Consider the following 21,138-nt stretch of genomic DNA (forward strand, 5'->3'; position numbering starts at 1 on the left):
CTCGGAGGCGGGCGGGGGCGGGTTGACGCCCGCCCCGAAGACGGATAAAAGAAGCAACAAGCCAAGAAAACATCCTCTTGTTCCTGTGCTCTGAAGCTGCACCTCCCCACTGCACGTGAGCTCAGGACGGAACGAAGAGCCAATTTTGAGCGTTGTAATCTTTCTTTTTGTCTTACAGATATCCCGCTGGGAATGCCTAAGAAAGTCGGAAAGCGGGTCAGTACCGATCAGATGCTCCGCATGCTCATGAAGGAGGTAGCCGATTTGAAGAAGCAGATGGCGGCTAAGAACGGGAAGGGAGGACCGAAACGGCCTTTGCCGGGAGTAGTCCCCGGTGGGAGAGGCAAGAGGTCCAGAAAGGGGGCGCTTGGGGGTGAAACTCCGGTCCCTGATACCCCACTTGAGGAGCCAACCCCGGGGCCGAAGGGGGGGAATCCGATCCCCGTGGTGGTCACCCCCGTGACCAGGGAAGATATGCCTCCCGAGTTAGCGGCACAATTGGCAGCGTGGTTGGGAAAAGATAACGAGGGCACCACGGCTGACGACGCCCGGGCAGTAATGAGACAACTGCGGGAATCTAGGGAGGCTGCGAAGACACCAGCTTCTGTTACCCCGCCAGTTACGGCGGCGGAAAATGCAACGGGCCCAGTTTCGGCGGCAAATGCAGCTTCTGGTTCAGGTAAGCGGCCATTGCCGATCGCGGGGGAAGGGTCCGTACCTTCACGAAGGGAGAAGGTGGCTCAGCATGTTCCACTGGAAATTAAGGAAAAGATTTGGGCGAATAAGTATGTTAATATTTTTTCTTTGCTTACCGACCATTACGAGATGGAGCATGTTAAGAGCCAAAAGGAGCTCATGCATCCGAGTGTTTGGCGCGCAAAAATGGCCGCCTTTAAGGTTGACGAAAACATTGGTACTTGGGGCAGAGCGTGGGGAATTTTTACCTCCATCATGGGTGAGCGCAGGCCCGAGTTGCTGACCGAGTTGCCTATTTATCAATCGCGTATCATGGAGTACTCCGTAGCGTATGGGGGCAATCAGTGGTTCTGCTATGACAATATTTTTAGAAAAGCTAAGGAATATGACCCAGTTTTGACTTGGGATTGCTACGACTCCGTGTCATGGCAAAAAATGGAGAGTACTGGAATGTTAAAAGTACCATTGTCAGGGAGTAGCGGGGGTGAATCTTCCCGCCAATACTCTGGGACATCCTTTCGGACGGGTGCAGGTAGCGAGTACCACTCGAAGACGAGTGGCAACGCAGGTAAAAGGGGGATCTGTTGGAATTTTAACAGAGGTAAATGTACGAGGCCCCAGGGGTCATGCAAGTTCAGACATGAATGTGGGGGGTTTGGGCAGCCATCCCATCCTGAGTCCATGTGCAGAGCCAAAACGGGTGATAACGGTGGTAAGGGAAGCGCCAAACAGGTCTGAAATAGTCCGAGGGGCGACTTTACCTACTCCGATTGATACCATGGCAATGATTCCTTGGCTCAGTGAATACCCGGATCATGCTTCCGCTGGGGTGTTGCGGAACGGGTTTTCATATGGTTTCCGCATCCCAGTGGGGGATTTTCAGGGTGTAGCTAACTGTACGAATCAACTATCGGTCTTACAGCATTCGGCTGTGGTACAGGCAAAGATTGGGAAGGAGGTGACTCGAGGTCGTGTCGCCGGTCCATTTGACTTGCCACCGGTTGATAATTTTGTTTGTTCCCCTCTAGGGGTGGTCCCCAAGAAGGACCCGGGTGAGTTTCGGCCGATACATAACTTGTCAGCCCCACGTGGTCTTTCCGTGAATGATGCGATAGACCCGGAGGTGTGTTCGGTGCGGTACGCATCTTTCGATGGGGCCGTCGCCATGTTGCATCGCCTGGGGCCCGGGGCGCTGATGGCAAAATCAGATATCGAGTCAGCGTTCCGTTTGCTCCCGGTACACCCAGACGATCAGCGTCTCCTTGGTTTTAGGTTTCAGGGTCGCTATTACATGGACAGATGTATGCCAATGGGATGTTCTATATCTTGTGCCTATTTTGAAATGTTCAGTTGTTTTTTGCAATGGGTCTTCACAAAGAAGACGGGTTTTCAACATGTTATGCATTATCTCGATGATTTTTTGTTCTTGGGGGCAGCCGGGGATCCAGAATGTGGACAGGCTTTAAATGAATTTTGTGTCTTGATGAACCAATTTGGTGTGCCATTGGCGCCAGGTAAGACCGTGGGTCCCTCGACTTCCCTCGAGTTTCTGGGGATCGAGCTCGACTCGGTAGAGGGTTGTTTTCGACTACCAAGAGAAAAGGTTTTGAAATTCAGGGCATCCCTTGAAACATGTATCAGTGAGACTAAAGTAAAACTGCATCAATTACAACAAGTGGTGGGCCAGTTGAATTTTGCCCTGAGAGTAATGCCGATGGCCCGCCCCTTTTCCCGCTCGATTGCACAAGCCATGGTCGGCCTGAAGGAGGGTCATCACCGCACGAGGCTCTCGGCAGAGGTTCGCCAGGACATGCGCATTTGGTTGGCATTTCTTGCGGATTTCAATGGTCGAATTGTCTGGATAAAACCGGCGGTGTCCTCTGAGGAGCTGGGGCTGTGGACAGATTCGGCGGGGAGTATAGGTTTTGGCGCCATATTCGGCACACAATGGACGGCTCAAAAATGGCCGTCATGGTGGCATGAGTGCGGATTGACAAGGAACATTGCTTTTCTCGAACTTTTCCCTATTTTGGTGGCCCTGAAAACTTGGCCTGAGGGGTTCCGGGATCAGTCTGTAGTGTTTTGGTCTGACAACATGACCGTGGTAGAGTGTATCAATAATCAGGCAGCACGTTGCAAATGGATGCTGAGACTGCTTAAAGAAATTGTGTTATTGTGCATGCAGTTGAATGTGCTCTTTAGGGCAAGACATGTCCCGGGGGTATTGAACCAAGCGGCTGATGCGCTTTCTCGTTTCCGTATGCAGGCCTTCTGGGGTTTTCTGCCCGCAGCGGACCCGGTGGCAGCACCCTTTCCCGAAGCTCTCTGGTCTCTCGGTGCCCCGAACTACAAAACCTCGTGGGAGAGAGTTTAGCGCCCAGGACAAGGAAGGCATACGAAGGGGCGTTCCATTCCTATTAGTCCTTTTTGGGTTCTGCTAGGGGGGAGCTTTGGGGCCAGGAGGAGCTTGTCGTTAAATTTTTGCTGTCTTTACATCAGGCAGGCAAATCAGTAGCTACGGCCCAGAGGCATCGGGCCGCCATTTCCTTTATGGCAAGGGCTCATGGGATCCAGGACCCGACAGCGTCTTTCGTAGTCCAGAAAGCGCTACGGGGGTGGCAACGCCTGGAGGGTCGCAAAGCAGATGAGAGGCGCCCGATAGGTCTGGATAGGTTGGCCCTGTTATTTTCCGTACTCCCGGCAACGTGTTCATCACAGTATGAGACAGTGTTATTCCGAGCCGCTTTCGCGCTAGCATTCCATGGGGCTATGCGGGTAAGCGAACTAGTGGCGAGGAACAAGCGGGATACGATGGGGGGATTGTGCCAAGAGCACGTTCAGGTCAAGGGGGAGACAATGACTGTCTCGTTTGTCAGGTCCAAAACCGATCAGGGTGCGTTTGGGGACTGCATAATCATACAGAGGATTCCCGGGTCCCCCATGTGCCCTGTGGTTTGCGTAGAGGAATATTTAGCGCAGAGAGTGGCATCATGGGGGGGGACCTTTTTGAGACACGCTGACACCACCCCACTGACAAGGTTTCAGTTCCAGCGGGTGCTTGCGATGTCGATTTCGGCCGCGGGCTTGAACCCCGGCGAGTTTGGGACCCATTCTTTTCGGATAGGGGCTGCTACAGAGGCTACAGCCAGGGGTCTGAGTGTAGAAGAAGTAAAACGTGTAGGGCGTTGGTCCTCGAACTGTTATAAAAGGTATGTGCGCTTGCACATGTTATGAAGCTGTAATGATGCACTCACGCTTCTTGTTTTGTTTGGTTTTCAGTTGCGCAAGCCTACGAGGCGGGGCGGACTGTGCAGTCGACCCGACACATGGGGACCAGCGGTCAGACTTCACCGGCTGGGAAAAAGGAGGTGTGGGTCGTGGGCCACTCATACGTGAGGCGTGCCGCGGACGTATTCAAAGCAGGTGACATGATTCACGTGGCTGGGGAATACGGGTACAGTGTGTCCTTCTACGGAAAGGGCGGGCTCTGTATTGACCAGTTTCAATCCTTTTTCGAGGGTTTGTTAGGGCGGACAAGGTCACCGCCGTCTATAATCATAGTCCATCTTGGGGGCAACGATTTGGTGGCCACTGGTAGACGACTTCTTCTTGAGGCAATGCTTTCCACAGTAAGTTGGTTGGCAAGGAGAGTTCCAGGGTGCACAATTGCATGGTCCCACATGATCCCACGAAAAGTGTGGCGGGGGGCTATTTCTGTTTCTGCTCTGAATCATTCAGTAAGGAAAATAAATAACAAAGTGAGTAGATTGTTTCGTTCAAGTTCTCTGCATTCTGTCTCGCATGGTTGTATCAGAGGGGACAGTATGTATTTGGGGGACGGTGTTCATTTGTCCCGGGTGGGGAATGAGTTACTCATAGGAGACCTCATAGCTTGGTTAAAGAGTTTATAACATGACCTTTAGGCAGGAGTTGTTGTGGGGGGTCCGGATAGCCGGTCAACTATCCGGCCTGTGGCGGTAAGGTCATGATCGGTGAGCAGTAATTGGAAGATCCCTATGGGGGGGCGTCACCCATTACGGATGGGAGCGCTCGGGGGAGGTGGCCATTGGCCCCTCAACGGGGAGGCGGTCCCGTCTAAGGATAGGCCGCCGGAAGGAAAGGAAAGGTGGTCAAGGCCCCTTCCTGGATAGGAGGGGCTACGGGCCCTCCTGGGGAATTTCCCGGGGCCAGGACATCTGCGACGGCAGATGGGTAAGTTGTGTGGGGTTCGGGAGGGGGTTTACGCTACCTCTTAGACACCTCACACGAGTCCTCGGACGACCGTTAAATGGCGTCGAGTTCATTGGGGCCCCCGTCAAGTCCAAGGGAAATTGGTAGATGCACTTGAGGTACGCCTCTGTGCGGTTGGTCCTCTCACAAGTGAGGGTTGTATTTATGGTTTAGGGATCTGACACCGGTTACGACCTTGCCGTTGGCCCTTAACGTTAGGATGTACAATTTCAAGTCAAATGTTTTGTAGGATGTTGGATCGGCTAGGAGAATCTTTGTATTAGAGATCTGTTAAGGTTAGCCAAACATCGTAATGTGGAAATGAAATTGTACATAATATGAAACTGTTATTTTAATGTTTTGATTTTGTTTCATATTTTAATAAATACGGCCGGGAGGGTCACTCCCTCCCGCCTTCCAAAAGTTCAGAACCGTTTCGGTTTCCCATCCTTGGGGATTGTGTCGAGAGGGGGTGGCGGGTATCTCAGCCATATGGAAAGGGGCGACCATTCGGTCCCCCCGAACGTATGGTGGAGTACCACGATCCCCCCGGGAAGCCATCTTGGGCGGGAGGCGAGTCTCGGCTGGTATGCCCGAAGCGGCGTAGCCGGGGCGTGCCTTTTTCCGCCCTGGAGTGGTTTGTCCTAGCCAGTGACGCACTCGCCCACGCCCTCGGAGGCGCGCGGGGGCGGGTTGACGCCCGCCCCGAAGACGGATAAAAGAAGCAACAAGCCAAGAAAACATCCTCTTGTTCCTGTGCTCTGAAGCTGCACCTCCCCACTGCACGTGAGCTCAGGACGGAACGAAGAGCCAATTTTGACCCACCCACCAGCCCCTGAGGACAGCTAGTTGTTTTGAAATAAAGTTTTGATGTGGTAACCCTATTTTCTTACAGGTTGTGACGATTGTCGTGATAATTTTGAGTATGCAATAAAGATGGGCACTTTCAGTATGTTGTGCAAATAAAGGATTTTGCAGTGGTGTTGATCAGTAATCATGCTTTTAATAGGCTATAATTCTTTCGTGATTTGGTAATTTAGGTAGATTTGTCGTATTTATTGTCAGGCGGTAAGGTCATGATCGGTGAGCAGTAATTGGAAGATCCCTATGGGGGGGCGTCACCCATTACGGATGGGAGCGCTCGGGGGAGGTGGCCATTGGCCCCTCAACGGGGAGGCGGTCCCGTCTAAGGATAGGCTGCCGGAAGGAAAGGAAAGGTGGTCAAGGCCCCTTCCTGGATAGGAGGGGCTACGGGCCCTCCTGGGGAATTTCCCGGGGCCAGGACATCTGCGACGGCAGATGGGTAAGTTGTGTGGGGTTCGGGAGGGGGTTTACGCTACCTCTTAGACACCTCACACGAGTCCTCGGACGACCGTTAAATGGCGTCGAGTTCATTGGGGCCCCCGTCAAGTCCAAGGGAAATTGGTAGATGCACTTGAGGTACGCCTCTGTGCGGTTGGTCCTCTCACAAGTGAGGGTTGTATTTATGGTTTAGGGATCTGACACCGGTTACGACCTTGCCGTTGGCCCTTAACGTTAGGATGTACAATTTCAAGTCAAATGTTTTGTAGGATGTTGGATCGGCTAGGAGAATCTTTGTATTAGAGATCTGTTAAGGTTAGCCAAACATCGTAATGTGGAAATGAAATTGTACATAATATGAAACTGTTATTTTAATGTTTTGATTTTGTTTCATATTTTAATAAATACGGCCGGGAGGGTCACTCCCTCCCGCCTTCCAAAAGTTCAGAACCGTTTCGGTTTCCCATCCTTGGGGATTGTGTCGAGAGGGGGTGGCGGGTATCTCAGCCATAATGCAAACAGTTATCAGTGGATAAGATTAATTTAGAGGATGTTGCCAGACGTGTGGAGAGTAAGCAATTTAGGACAAAGGAGTGGTATGATAGAAAATGGAACACTAAGTCTCAAGAATTTCAAGTGGGGGAATGGGTGAGAATCCTTAGGCCAGGTTTGCTATCTAAAGGTTCTAGTAAATTTAGTGATCCTATTCAAATCAAAAAAGTGTTTTCCAACAGTGTGATGACACAAGATGGTAAATTTTGGAATGTTAAAAAGCTAGCAAAATGTACTCTCAGTCATGATGATAGAGTTCCATCCAATAAATCTAATATTTTGGTTGGAAATGATTCCATTGCCCATAGGGTGAAAGATTTCAAGCGTGTTATTAATATACCTAAACGGTATGTTAATTAAATCTACATGTTAAGTCTGAATTTACATGTTTAAACCTTATTGTTTTGTATATAGTTATGACCTTGTGATTTCAAATTTTTTTTTTAATTTCTTTTTGTAATAAGGGAGATGTGTTACATTTCCATGTATCAATATGCCTTTAAGTGTTACATCATGGTCGCATGCCAGTGCATGAGACAAGTTTATCTTTAAGTTAGTTCTACATTCTAGGGATAGCTGTCACAGGTTTATGACTGTTGGGATTCATTGAGAGCTGGGATTGAAGCGGTGGAAGATGCCATTCGTGCTGCTACCAATACAACTAAATTAAATCTACTTCAACTTTCCTGATTATTTACAACAGTCACTTTTATTAAACATTGCACTTACTGGTAACTTTTTGACAAAGCCATGAATCTGCCTTAAATATGTTGATATGCTGACCTCTTGATTAAAAGGACACATGTGTGTATTTTGCTGTTCTGAACCTTTAATAAATTAATAATAAAGGCAGTCTTATTTAAAATAACACCCTTTGTATTATAACATCACTTAGTCAGTGGGAGTCGGGCACCAAAGGCTGTGCATAACAGGGAGGTCTGATGCCAGCGAGGAGTTAGGTGCTGGACCTGGCTGCAGGCCAGGCCCTGCACCCTGCCAAAAGCTGCACTGTACAACACACCACTCCACTGTACACCAATCCAGGCTATTCAGCTCCACATTAAGATCATCTATGATATCCCAATCTATGTCATTGCACTCTACTGCAAAGTACTCAAATTCCTGGTACCTATTGAAGTCAAACAAAAAAATGTATATATACATACGAGATTCTATGACATGCCACTGGACTCCACTTTATGACATGCCACTCCACTCTACAGCATGCCACTTCACTCTACAACAATGCATTCTTCTACACTCCACTCTACTCTATGACTCTTCATGCCAGTCCACTCTATGGCGTGCCACTGTACTATACAACATGCCTCTCAACTGTACACCACTCCACTCAATACCAACACCACTCCAATCTACATCACTCCACTCTACCACACTGTACTCTGCACGACTCCCCTGTATGCCGCTCCACATCACCCTGTGACACTGTATGCAATGGCAGTCTACCTAACGACACTGTATGCCACAACACTCTATGTGACAGGCAGGCTCATGGTTTCTCAGGCGCAGTACCCTCTAAGCTCACCTTTCAGCAGCACCGACTCTGCGCCTTAGCAATAACCAGTGGATTGCAGTGGCTAGATGAAGGGAAGGGTGTTAGTGAGGGTACAGCGGGGGAGACCTGGAACAGATGATGTCCGTAACTAGCAGAGGATCCTTGAAATCATAACAGAACCATATAACAACACAGTCTAATGGTTCACTATCATGTTTATGGCTTACCTCAAAGAAAGACTTTACGTGATACACTTACATGGACATTCAACAGATCACTGCTTGTTTCAAGTGACACTCTGGCAAGCAATTGTTCTTTGTATAAAAAGTCTATCTTATGAACTATGGCTCACTTTCTCAGGGTTCCAACATCAGCCAATGACAATGAAGTAATGCACTTCAAATACTAAATAACCAAGAGTATCAACGATGTTCAGACTGTGCACTTTGCCAATGCATCACAGTTCATTCTGTAGATGTGCATTGTGACACTTCAACAATGTTCATATTACTATTATGACATATAGTGTACTTGTCATTCCTTTCAACTTCACTTCAAAGAAACTAATTCAGTAAAATGCTGACCAATGTTCATAAGTGTCTCTTATGCACATAGTATGACTAATAGCTCTTCAGATAGAGTGCGTATCACATACGCCACATCGCCACTATAACTGTTTCACAGTGAGAAACTCCAATCATAGCACTCCAGAAATAATGAATAGTGTTTACACCAAATCACCACTGCAACTGAAAAACTCTGGTACTTGAGATTGCTAAGAGAATATGGAAATGTGCATCAGTTTCACATGCCTTACCGTGCTCACTACTCACAGCTCACAATCTCCAGGTGCTCCTTAGCCAGGAACTCTTCACTGCAAGCGCCTGATATTAAGCATGGCAGGATTTATACAGATGGTGTCACCCTTGTAACCCTTGCGTCAACAGTAAAATGGCATCAATGAGTGCTCGTAGGACCTGCACACACTTGAAGCAGTGCTGCCAACATAAAAAACAGACAATATTGTCAATAGTTCATAAATATAATTAACAAACTCGTAGTCCTTTAGGAGTGAGAGATGGGCTAAAACCAGAACTTAACATAGCGTCACATTGTACTCCTACATTATTCATGGTACAACTTGCAACAGTTTATTTACTGGTCTTCTATTTGTTTGTTCAGAGTGCTGTCTTCATTTGAGCTGTAGTGCTTATGACAGTGTACATTGAGGTTACAGCTGCCTACAAAGCCACAATAAGGTACCATCAGTCAGTGGCAACAAACAGTTCCATGTATTATGACCTTATTAAAGATCTATGGTATCCTTCATGCTTTTGAGTGTCCCAGGTCACACAACAGGAGGCAGGGAGGCATAACACTGCAATACAACACTCTACAACTCTCCACCCTACCACGCTCCACTCTATGCCACTCCACCCTATTCCACTCTACGCATTCCACTCTCCAACACTCTACTCCAATTTACGACACTATACTACACTTTATGCAATTCTGTCTATGCCACTACAAGCCACTTTACTCCCCTGTAGTCTATGACACACTACACCACTCTGTGTCATTCTATGCCAATCCACTCTATGGAACTCCACTCTATGCCCCACCACTGTACGCCCCTCCATTCTACAACACTTTAATCGACTCTATGCCCCTGTACGGCACTCCATCCCACTCTATGACACTTTACTACCCTCTACGACCTACCTCTGAGAGCGAAAACTTTAATGAAATACAGTCTGTGAGGAGCATTTTGTTCTGCGTGTGAATTTCGAGGTGAAACTGACTGTGAGTAGTGTTTCAATTCTGCACTGACTTGCACCACTTTCAAATCACGAGCAGCATTCCTGTTCCATGAAAATAAGAGCAGCTCTTCAGTTAGAGTTGCATTATGGTGTTTGTCAGAGAAGGTGACAGATAACTTTTCTGCATGAAGAAACAGTTTGAATTGAAAAAAAGACAGCTAGTAAGGAAAAGTGAGCAGTGTTTCCACATTGTTTATCAACATATTTTAAAAAGTTGAAGGAAGGACCTTGTTTAACATAAGCTCAACAGTGCGTGAGTTAAGCATAGCGAAATAATTACTGAAAAAAAACATCGGTTTCAAGGACGTTATAGTTAGTTGGACATTTCACTCGTACAAAACCAGAGAAATGTGAACGTTATAGTTAGTAGAGCTAACTATATATTGCGCCCCCGCAATGCACTGCTAATGATGTCACATATTACATCACTCATGACATGGTCAGTGACATCACTGATGACATCTCAAATGACATCAGTGATGACATCATCCAGTGAATGTGTATTTCTGTAAAGTTTAAATATATTTTATATATGTTAATGGCAAGGTGTATTGAAGAATGAGTTGGTGTATAAGTGTGGGGGTGGAGGATTTAATAGGTGTGTGACTGACTGTATAAGTTAGTGATTACATTTGTCTGACTGAGTGCATGGGTTAGTGACTAAACTGTGTGAATGTCTGTATCAGTCTTTCAGCTGTTGTCTAAGCTGCTGGATGGGTTGAGGATTAGGTACCTGACTGTCTATATGTGTTACTTATTGGTTGCATCAGTATCTGTATAGAGGCCTCAGTGTTTGTGTGTGTGGGTGGGTGGGCGGTGTGTGACTTTCTGCCTACATGTGTGAGTGGATGATTTACTGGGTGCATGAGTTCAATAGTGCATTTGGAAATAGCTGTATAGGTGAGTGAGTGTGTGTATCAGTGTGTAAGTGAGTGAATGTATGTCTTACTGGTATATGTGTGAGTAATTACATATGTGAAAGGCAATATATGTGAGTGTTGGAGTATCTAAATGAGTATATGTGAGAGTGAGTAATTGTGAGAGTGGCAGTATAAATGGGTGTGTGCTTGTGTCAGTGATTGTATAAGAGGGTAAGTATATGTTAGTATCTGTATGAATAGGTTAGATAGTGAATGTATAACCGTATAGGTAGTAAATGGCAGTGGTATTGATTCTTCTCATGTCTAGCTAGGTGTGTCAATAACTCTGTGGATGAGGGACTGTGTATGAGTGTTTGTATGGGTGTATGAGTACATATAGTAGTGCTGTTTTGATGAGTGACTGCATGTATGAGTAACTGTATGGGTGAATGAATGAATGTGTGTGTATAGCTATGAATTAGTCAGTGGGTATATAGTAACTGCTAATGATTTGTCTATGGTTTGGAAAATGGTAGTCTATTTTAGAGTGGGTGTATCAAAGGTTATATTAGAGTGTGAGGAGGTGCATTATCACGTGGATGATGTCATGAGTGATGTCATGAGTGATGTCATTTGAGATGTCATCAGTGATGTCATTAGTAATGTCACTGACCATGTCATGAGTGATGTAATATGTGACGTCATCAGCAGTGCACTGCGGGGGCACGAGTTATAGTTAGCTCCACTAACTATAACGTTCGAATTTCTCTGGTTTTATACAAGTGAAATGTCCAACTAACTATAACGTCCCTGAAACCTATGTTTTTTTCAGTGAATATATGTTTATATACATATATATACATATATATACTTGTACATTTTTATATCATTTTAAAATTACAAAATACATTAAAATACATTCAAATTAATAGCATATTAATTGTTTTAAAGGAAATATATATTATTATTATATATGTGTGTTTAACTTTTTAAATTACTTTTATTTATTTAATTTATATTAACCCCTTGCACGCTGATGACGAGCTGGGCTCGTCATGAGGTAGCCTCCTGCTACGCTGATGACGAGCCCAGCTCGTCACGTAACATGCGGTTTCGCAAAAGTCAGCGTACGAGCGGAATTCCGCCCGCACGTATGCGGTTAAACCCACTTTATTTTTTAGATTGATTTTATTATTCAACATATTAAATATTTAATTTTTTATTTTACACTAGCTTACCCGTTGCGTGTTGCTGCGATCTCAGAAGAAAGGAAATTCAAGGAAACTCGTTATGATAACATTCAATTTACATTGTGTCATTTTTATTGAAACTTATTTATTTTAATCTTGAAAACATTTCAAAGTGTGGCTTGAGCAGTGCGTACTCGATTGGCTTCCAATTTTGATTCTCGATGCTCTCCTGTTTCATTCGAGCGGGCTTGAGCAGTGCGTAATTGATCGGTTTCCAATCTTGATTCTCGTTGCTCTCCTGTTTCATTCGAGCGGGCTTGAGCAGTGCGTAATTGATCTGTTTCCAATCTTGATTCTCGTTGCTCGTTCATTTGAGAAGAACGGGCTTGAGCAGTGCGTACTCGATCAGCTTCCAATCTTGATTGTCGTTGCTCGTTCGTTTGAGAAGAACGGGCTTGAGCAGTTTGTATTCGTACAGCTTCTAATCTTGCTTCCCGTTGCTCGTCTGTTTCTGAAGCTCATAATTGCCTTTTTCTTTCGTGCTTCAGATGTAGATCGACCAATCGATTTCCATTTGGAGGTCATAACTGTCGACGATGCTCGCAATTTCGCTGACAATTTCAATATTCGAAAGATTATGAGGGCCCTCGGGGGGCCGATATTTTAAAAAGAATTATGCCAGCAACCTTCGAGGGAGTGTACTCAACAACTTCCCAAAGTTTCATGGTGGTCGGATGAATGGTGTAGTAATGCATAAAGGACAAACAGACAGACAGACATACATTCGTTTTTTTTATATATATATACATATACATTACCTACTGGCGGTCGCCAGTAGGTATATATAGTTAGGATTTTTTCTCTATGGGATTTTTGAAAATTCTATGTCTAATAACTTTGGCGTTTGTGGACGGAATTGGCTGAAATTTTCAGGAAAATGGAACATTTTGTTTCTGAGCAGCCCCTGAAAATTTGGGGGGGGGTTTGTCAAGGGGGGGGGCCGAGAAAAAAGGGGGGTTCCAAAACGCGTTTTTCCCATGTTAATTTCCATAGGGCGGTTGGCCTCACTTTTAGCCCGAACGGCTGAATGGATTTGCATGAAACTTGGCAAAATTGTAGGGACTGTTAGCCCGATGTTCCTTTGCTAGGTCTCAATATATGTGCTCCAGTGGATTTTGATAAATTAACGTTCAAAAAAATATATATATCTGTAACAGCGCTCCGGGTAGCGCTCCGGTTTGCGTACTTGACGCGTAACGGAACTTCGCGAAGCTGATTGGCTCTCCGGTGTCTGTCAACATTCTAAACAGTCCGGAGCGGCCGCCATCTTGTCTCTCGGTAGGATCGAGAGACAAGAGGAGGCCAAAACAAAGGGGGAAATGACTATAAGGGCGCATAGTAGATCCTCCCTGACCCCCTAGGTTTGATGTGGAGGCTTTAATTAAAAGGGCCCCGCGGGGCAAAAAAAAAATAATCTTTTTTTTTTCGTGGGGAGCGCCCGGTACGCTTTTGTGCAATGGGCGGTGGTATTCTAAATGATGAGGGGGGGGGGGGGCAGCGTTCAAAGCACATCAGCGTGCATAAACACGAAAATGTTTTTATCTACCACGTACTTGACTTATCTCTCTGAGATGCATTCCCTTTTGTTTCGGCAATGGTAGTCTGTTCATTACATAGATCGCCCGAGGGCGGTAGTACAGACCGCGCGTAGGAAAGGGTCAAAAGCCAGGGGTATAGGAGTATGTAACAAGCGAGCCATTTAATTGAAAAAACTAAACGTGACAAACGGTTGCAGGATCAGTGAAGGTTGATTTTATAATTGAAAGTATAACAGGATCAGTTACAATAAAATCGTCCATACGCACACCATGGGCGAGTATCATGGGTAACATTACTTCGAAGCTTTTTTAATACAATAATCAATAATGAAAAATCGACATCAATAGGGTTGTCCGTATGCCCAGTCAGTACCCTTCCCCGCCCCCCATGTGCACAAAGACCGCATAAATCCCCCATAACGTCAAGGCTAAGTAACTAGAACGTCATAAGGAGTTGCAAGTCACTCCCATACTGGCGCCATTTTGGTCGAGGCCAGGCAGGTCCAGAGTATAGTTCAATGTCTCCAATAAGTAGCGGCAGGACCAGAATCCCTTTCGGCAGTTCAAAAAGTTCGTTAGCGCCAACAGAAAGAACAGGCAGCATGAACCATGACTCAAAGGCGAGGGAGGCAAAATCTTCCCTACCGGGTCACGCTGAGGTCCCACCGGAGCTGATCAAGTTGGCAGTCTACAGTGTCTCTTAGTAATTCGGACAAAAACTGGCGTCAGCATGAGAGCACTACCATCCTGTGACAATGTTGTGGCCACTTCCGGAGAGCAGGACAGCAGGCGTATCCCTCCGCCGATGCACTGAATCAGCCTCCCTCACGGCACCAGATGTGGATAAGGCGGCGGTCACCCGTGGCAGCGGTATATCCATGGGGGATAGTCGAGCAACAGTGGTGGTTGCCCCCATCGGAAGCCCGCGGGAGTCGAGGGCCAACGACTCTCGTAGAACCTTTAAAACTGAGAGGACGTCTTCAAGAGTGGGGCTCATGCCCGAGCAGGCAAGCATTCGAGTTCCAGGGTAGTCCAGAGTCGTTCTAGTGGACCAGGCCCAAATCCAGGGAGTCGGCCGCCATTTTGAGCGTTCCGCAGCAACAGCCGCTCTTCACCCCGGCCACCGGAGCGGGTCCCCGGCCATCCAACCGAGTGGAACGCCAATGGCAGTCATGGTGCAGCTGACCGGGGAGTGAAACGCTAAGGGCCGCCCTGCTGCAGCTGACCGCGGGGACGGGCCTTGGCGCGTGGTGTCGCCCCCGGGCTATTTGCACAACGGTCCTCCACCCCTAGGCTGCCACCTATGCTACCTCGACAGGAACAGCGTCATGCATTTGGATCGATGTTGCAGCAGGCTGCCATGTAAATAGTTATTTAATAAAACGTTTTACCCTGTTACTTTGCTGGTGTGTTGTATATATTTATAATATTTGCATAGGGTTTGTAGTTATTTTGGGCGGGGTGGGCGGCGGAGCCGAGCTAACTTCACCTATTTAGTCAGCACATAAATTGACTTACTGGTGCGCATTATTTTGGGTGTACATTTGGAATATCGGTTGGGGTCGGGTTCGTCGTACTGAAATAACCCTTCAAGTTTCTGGTGTGGGCTACTCTCCCATTCACTAGCTCCAGAGAGAGTCGTTCCTAAGTAAGGAAAGTGCTATATTCTTTTTCGTCCTTCACATGCGGATACCATGTTCGGGCTTATTTTTCTCATTCCATTAACCGTTCGATCAACGCCTCAGTCATACAAAAAGCATTCTTTTATTGACCCAGTCGTGCGCCACACATACGCATTCATACCGTACAAATCAGGGCCCATGCGCACATTCATACCATACAATCTTTCACGCTCCCAGAGATAGCTCGTACATATAATGTACCGTCTCACAGAGCTAGCCTATTTTTCCTCGCGTGGAACACGGTGCGGTTTAGGTCTTCTCCATACTTTAGCTGAAATTCCAATGTAACCTGCAGAAAAAGAAAAGAGGGGGGGGCAGCGTTCAAAGCACATCAGCATGCATAAACACGAAAATGTTTTTATCTACCACGTACTTGACTTATCTCTCTGAGATGCATTCCCTTGTGTCTCGGCAATGGTAGTCTGTTCATTACATAGATCGCCCGAGGGCGGTAGTACAGACCGCGCGTAGGAAAGGGTCAAAAGCCAGGGGTATAGGAGTATGTAACAAGCGAGCCATTTAGTTGAAAAAAATAAACGTGACAAACGGTTGCAGGATCAGTGAAGGTTGATTTTTTTATTCGAAAGTATAACAGGATCAGTTACAATAAAATCGTCCACACGCACACCAAGGGCGAGTATCATGGGTAACATTACTTCGAAGCTTTAATAATACAATAAACAATAATGAAAAACCGACATCAATAGGGTTGTCCGTATGCCCAGTCAGTACCCTTCCCCGCCCGCCATGTGCACAAAGACCGCATACATCCCCCATAACGTCAAGGCTAAGTAACTAGAACGTCATAAAGAGTTGCAAGTCGCTCCCATACTGGCGCCAATTTGGTCGAGGCCAGGCAGGTCCTTTCAAGTGGTGTGGGACCTGCCTGGCTTGGGGAATCTTTCAAGTGATGTGACTGAGGAGCAAATTGTGGACCTCTTTAAAGACTTCAACCCACTACATGTCAAGAAATGTCAAAGAGGAATGAAATGCTTTGCATTTGTAGACTTCAGTTCGGCAAAGACCCAGCAGAATGTTATAAGTAAATGTCATGGCACGAAGTTCAGTGGGCGGTCTGTCATTGTGAAAGCTTCAATTAAGTTGAATGGCTGCAAGAGCCCCGATTACACCAGCAGCCCTGTTAATATGCCTTGGAAAAAGTTCCTCTGTTGGATTGCAATGGCTGCAGTGATGGTCTTGGGAAACTGCTTCCGAAAACTCTAAAGGCCACGAAAGCTTGCTATGCTGTTTCTTTGGAAATGCGGTGCTGGGTGATGGAAGTTATTGAAGAGTTGGCAGTGGTGTTTTTTGTGGATTTTGGACGCTCTGCCACTAATCCTGGAAAGCAATAAATTACATTAATTCCTGAAATTGTTTGATAATCACAAAATCCTCAGAATTGTCTTCAAACTATAGCAATTTCCCTATTTATATTCTTAAATTCTTGTAACTTCTACAGTCCAGAGTATAGTTCAATGTCTCCAATAACTAGCGGCAGGACCAGAATCCCTTTCGGCAGTTCAAAAAGTTCGTTAGCGCCAACAGAAAGAACAGGCAGCATGAACCATGACTCAAAGGCGAGGGAGGCAAAATCTTCCCTACCGGGTCACGCTGAGGTCCCACCGGAGCTGATCAAGTTGGCAGGCAAGCATGCGAGTTCCAGGGTAGTCCAGAGCCGTTCTAGTGGACCAGGCCCAAATCCGGGGAGTAGGCCGCCATTTTGAGCGTTCCGCAGCAACAGCCGCTTTTCACCCCGGCCACCGGAGCGGGTCCCCGGCCATCCAACCGAGTGGAACGCCAATGGCAGTCCTGGTGCAGCTGACCGGGGAGTGAAATGATAAGGGTCGCCCTGCTTCAGCTGACCGGCGAGTGAAACGCTAAGGGTCGCCCTGCTTCAGCTGACCGGCGAGTGAAACGCTAAGGGTCGCCCTGCTTCAGCTGACCGGCGAGTGAAACGCTAAGGGTCGCTCTACTGCAGCTCCACCTGGGGGTGAGGGGAGAGGGGGCCGTCCGCGCCGTCTCTTCTGCGGGCGCCCCACAAGATGGCCGGGCCTACGACCCTGGGTTTGAGAGTCTCATGCTCGATCGATTGAGCTGGCCAGATCAGGCAACAAGAAGGTGGGCGGGGGGGTGGCGGCATCAGCAAGGCATCCCCCCACACAACTTGTCGGACATCACCTCTGGATGTACTGGGGACGAGCCTTGGCGCGTGGTGTCGCCCCCGGGCTATTTGCACAACGGTCCTCCACCCCTAGGCCGCCACCTATGCTACCTCGCCGGCTGATGGCCTTTGTAGACTTTCTAAACCCCAAATCCTACTGAAAAGTAGCCCAAAGTAGCCCAACATTGCTACTTTAAGGAAGGAGGGACAGGAACAGCGTCATGCATTTGGATCGATGTTGCAGCAGGCTGCCATGTTAATAGTTATTTAATAAAACGTTTTACCCTGTTACTTTGCTGGTGTGTTGTATATATTTATAATATTTGCATAGGGTTTGTCGTTATTTTGGGCGGGGTGGGCGGCAGAGCCGAGCTGTCTTGCAGCCATCATGGCGTCGAGCTCGGTTCCTCTCACTAGTTTCATATTTCTCATGAGGGGTTGTTCCTAATGTTTCTATTTTAGCGAGGTCAAAAAGAGATCCCATCAGTGGCCTACTGATTTTGCTCGATTCCTTTTGTTTTTTCTAACGATTTTTATGTTATAGTTTGCTAGCACGATATAGCGGCTAGTCCGCATTTTATATATATGTCCTTTTTATTAGGGGTGTCCTCCGGTGGAGTCGGATGATCTACCTCTAATAAACGGTCCGGGTTGAACCAACTACCAACAAACGGGGCAGAGATAGGCATGACGGGTTACAAAGGGGACAAAAGTCTGCACTACCTATCCTTCACTATCCGCAAAGACTAAACAGAGTATTGCGATTCTGTGCTTATTTGTGAATAGAGAATCACCCAAAGAGAACCAATTCCGAACGATCAGAGGCTATTGGCAGTGGGCAGAGTGGCCATGACACACAAAATGGCTGTCACTTACGTGCATGATGGGGCCTAAAAGGGACAATATGGCGTGGCCACTGTTTCGCGACTTTCACTTTACTTTCAATAGTGGCTGTGGTGAACATAAATGAACGCCGCTTATGTATACCTAATTTTAGTCATTTTCCACAAAAAAGCTTTTGATATTTGCTATTAAAAAACCATTGAAATTCACTGAAAAAACCATAGGTTATAGACCATATATAGTTAGGAATTAGCATTTACAAAACCTTGAAAATTCACTGAAAAAAACATAGGTTATAGACCATATATAGTTAGGAATTAGCATTTACAAAACCTTATTTTACTCACACAAAACCATTGAAATTCCATATATAGTTAGTTGCACTAACTATATATCGCGCACCCGCAATCCACTGCTGATGATGTCACATATTACATCATTCATGACATGGTCAGTGACATCACTGATGACATCACTGGTGACATCTCAAATGACATCACTGATGACATCTCATTTGACATCATTGGTCACATCATTGATGATATCATTCATGTGACAATACAATGCATCTCCTCACACTTTAATATAACCTCTGTTACACCCAGTGTTAAATACAGAATATAATTTTTTAAACCATTGACACACCAATACTAGTTACTACATACGCACTCACTGATTCCTATGTCTACACACACATTCACTCATTCACCCATACAATCATTCATACATACAATCTTTACAACACTATCATATGCACTCATACACGTATACAGACACTCACACTCTGCCACTCATCCATGGAGTTACTCACACACCTAGTCAGTCCTGTAAAGAATCAATCACACTTCCATTTTCTAATCTATACAGTTAAACATAGAGTACCTTACATTTTCAAACACATACTAACACATACTTACTCTCTTATACAATCATTGATACAAGTACACATTGATCTGCACAGAGTCACACATCTCCCAGCCAGCCACACACACACTCAGTCTCCCATACAAATACTTGGGCAAACAATCAATAACCCATATAGTTACTCGTATAGCTACTGATCAACACATGCAGCAGTTTACAGAACAACAGACATAATGATGCACAAATTAAGACAGTTTAGTCACTAACCCATGCACTCAGTGAGACACATTTAATCACTCACTCATACAGTCAGTCACGCACCTACTAAATCCTTCATCCAGACACTTATACATCTACTCATTCTTCAATATGTAAAACATATTTAAACTTTACAGAAACACACAGTAACTGGATGATGTCATCAGTGATGTCATCAGTGATGTCATTTGAGATGTCATCAGTGATGTCACTGACCATGTCATGAATGATGTAATATGTGACATCATCAGCAGTGGATTGCGGGTGCGCGATATATAGTTAGTGCAACTAACTATATATGGAATTTCAATGGTTTTGTGTGAGTAAAATAAGGTTTTGTAAATGCTAATTCCTAACTATATATGTTCTATATATATATATATATATATTCACTGAAAAAACCATAGGTTATAGACCATATATAGTTAGGAATTAGCATTTAAAAAACCTTATTTTACTCACACAAAACCATTGAAATTCCATATATAGTTAGTTGCACTAACTATATATCGCGCACCCGCAATCCACTGCTGATCATGTCACATATTACATCATTCATGACATGGTCAGTGACATCACTGATGACATCACTGATGACATCTCAAATGACATCACTGATGAGATCACTGATGACGTCATCCAGTGACTGTATAATTCTGTAAAGTTAAAATATGTCTTACATATTGAAGAATGAATGGATGTATAAGTGTCTTGATGAAGGATTTAGTAGGGGCATGGCTGACTGTATGAGTGACTGATTAAATGTGTCTCACTGAGTGCATGGGTTAGTGACTAAACTGTCTTAATTTGTGCATCATTATGTCTGTTGTTCTGTAATCTGCTGCATGTGTTGATCATTAGCTATATGATTAACTGTATGGGTTATTGATTGGTTGCCCACGCATTTGTATGGGAGACTGAGTGTGTGTGTGGGTGGCTGGGAGGTGTATGACTCTCTGCATAGATGTGTGAGCAGTTGATTGACTGGATGTATGGGTTCAAAAGTGCATGTGGAAACAGCTGTATGGGCGGTTGACTGTGTGCATGAGTGTATTGGTGAGTGAATGGATATCTCAGTGCTACATGTCAAAGTAAGTACATATGTAAAACACAGTACATGTGAGAGTTACCATATATAAATAACTGTGCATAAGAGCCAGTGAATGTGTGAGTGGCTGTATGGATCATTGTGAACTTGTATCCAGGATTGTATAAGTGAGTAAATATGTTTTAGTATATGTTTGAATAAGTAAGGTGTGTATAACTGTATAGTTGAGGAAATGGAGGTGTGATTGATTCTTTGCATGACTGACTAAGTGTCTGAGTAACTCCATGGATGAGTGACAGTCTATGAGTGTCTGTTTACACTGAGTGTATCTAAGGTTATATTAGAGTCTGAAGAGGTTTATCGTATTATCACATGAATGATGTCATCAGTGATGTGATCAGTAATGTCAAATGAGATGTCATCAGTGATGTCATCAGTGATGTCATTTGAGATGTCATCAGTGATGTCATCAGTGATGTCATTTGAGATGTCATCAGTGATGTCATCAGTGATGTCAT

This window comes from Lissotriton helveticus, chromosome 6, assembly GCF_964261635.1.
Source record: "Lissotriton helveticus chromosome 6, aLisHel1.1, whole genome shotgun sequence".
Classification (NCBI taxonomy): Eukaryota; Metazoa; Chordata; class Amphibia; order Caudata; family Salamandridae; genus Lissotriton; species Lissotriton helveticus.